This window comes from Seriola lalandi, unplaced genomic scaffold, assembly GCF_002814215.2.
Source record: "Seriola lalandi dorsalis isolate HSWRI2012SDOR001 ecotype SW California unplaced genomic scaffold, Sedor1 jcf7180002054929, whole genome shotgun sequence".
NCBI lineage: Eukaryota > Metazoa > Chordata > Actinopteri > Carangiformes > Carangidae > Seriola > Seriola lalandi.
The window spans coordinates 841,133-843,135 of record NW_019525481.1 but is presented as its reverse complement, the minus strand read 5'-3'; the positions used below and the strand labels follow the sequence as shown (position 1 = coordinate 843,135).

At 41.9% G+C, this 2,003-nt stretch overlaps 1 protein-coding gene across 1 annotated transcript in view; it reads right to left on the bottom strand.

Moving 5' to 3' along the window:
• shank2b (SH3 and multiple ankyrin repeat domains 2b) overlaps positions 1-2,003 on the bottom strand; it is a 171,678-nt gene that overhangs the window by 44,543 nt on the left and 125,132 nt on the right. The gene's annotated exons all lie outside the window — the stretch shown is intronic.

Here is a 2,003-nt window from a genome sequence, read left to right as displayed (position 1 = left end):
GGGAGCAGCAGAGTCTCGTTGTGGATGGATGTCTAGGTGTGCTGCGCTCTGCAATGTGCAATCACTGGAAGGGTGTGTGTGTGTGTGTGTGTGTGTGTGTGTGTGTGTGTGTGTGTGTGTGTGTGTGTGTGTGTGTGTGAGAGACAGAATGAGGGGAGTAGGTGGGTCACCAGCTGCGGAAGAGGGTGACTGCAGGGTGTCATATGTCCCCACTTCTTCCAAACTGATGATTGACTGATTATTGATAATCCCGCTGACGCGTGACATCTTCCAGTGGATTCACTTACATCTCTGTTGTCCTTATTGTTTCCCAATCACTCTCATCTCTTCTTCTCTTGACTTTATTCAAATCAAACTCATTTCTTCTTTTGTGTAAACGTTACTTTTTTTCCTTTAAATATCAGGAGCCAGCTGCACAAAACACCTTAGGTTAAGACTTTCCTTAGTTAGAGTTAAGGTTTCCTTAAAATTAAAAACAGTTGCACAAACACTCTTAAGTCTTCTTCTTAAGATTTCCTTAAAATGCTCACTTAAATATTTGAGGTTTTTTCCTTATTTTAGTCTTAAACTTAAGGAGTCAGTTAAATTGTTGTACAAAACACCTTAGTGACCAAAGTTCACCTGCTGAAGTTCCTGCAAAAACAACGGGAGGATGAGAAAACAGGTATCACAGGTGCTAATCAACAGTCTCCATGGAAACAGTAGAATTTTACTGCTGTAAAATCTCTTTCATTGCTGTAAATTTCTTAACTTTTCCCTTTAACTAAGGAAACCTTTTAAGAGATTTTGTGCAACACCCTACAGTAACTCCCTCAGCTAAGGAGAAATTAAACCTGAGAAATTAAAAGTGTCAGACTTAAGTAGAAAACTTAAGATGTTTTGTTCAGCCGGCCCCTTCTTCCCTCTGCAGGATCCACACAAACACTGAGAGACTGATGAGGTGTTTAGGGTGTGTAGTATTTTCGGACAGCACATGGCCACTGGAAGAGAATCATCACATGCGCATGTTTCCTGCAGGAACAGCCTGTTGTAGCTTTTCAAACATGGCGGTTAGATGAACTAGCAATAGATCAGCTACTTGCATGACCAGATTTGTTTGAAAACACGCGTCTTTAGCTAAGTTTTCACCTCCCGTCCACACGAGTCCGGAGCTTTCCGGACCTGTTGGACCTGTTTTATTTTGAAAAACTCTGGGGTTGCATTGACGCCTGGACTATGACGTAAACAATCTCCACCCAGACTAACACACCTGAAAACACACATACAGGAGCGACCTACACTGAGCATGTGCGAGCCGGTGTAAGCAGGAAGTAGATTGTATCTTCTGCAGTAAATCCTCTGAAGGAGGAACAGGAAAGACAGTTGTAGCATTAAAACAGAGAATGTAAGTGAACAACAGCTGTTAACAAAGACAACAAGGTCAGTAACACATTCATTATCATGTTGTATTCAGCACTGGTAGTCCAGGCTGATGACAGCCAATCAGGAGAGAGCGTGGGTGTGACCTCATCGTTTACAAAGTTCTCAGTTTCTGTCCCTCCAGACTACAAAACAACCCCAGAGTTGTCAAAATAAAATACAACCCCAGAGTTTTCAAAATAAAACACGACCCCAGAGTTTTTAAAATAAAACATAACACCAGAGTTTTCAAAATAAAAACACAACCCCAGAGTTTTCAAAATAAAACGTAACAGTAGAGTTTTCAAACTAAAGCACAACCCCAGAGTTGTGAAAATAAAACTGGTCCAGCAGAGTTTCTGAAAGTCTCTTTTCGGGTCTCGGAAACGGCAGGTCGTGTGGACGGGAGGTGAAAACGTAGCTAAATAGATGCGTTTTAAAATTAAACGTAGCAGTGTGGACGTAGCTAAAGGGTGACTGCAGCTGTGTTTGCCTATAACCTCCACTGCTGCAGCTGCTGTTGTGTTTTTACTCTATATGTTGAAGCAGCTTCTCAAGATCACTCCAAAAATAAACAGTCAACTGTCCAATCTGACACCCCCCCC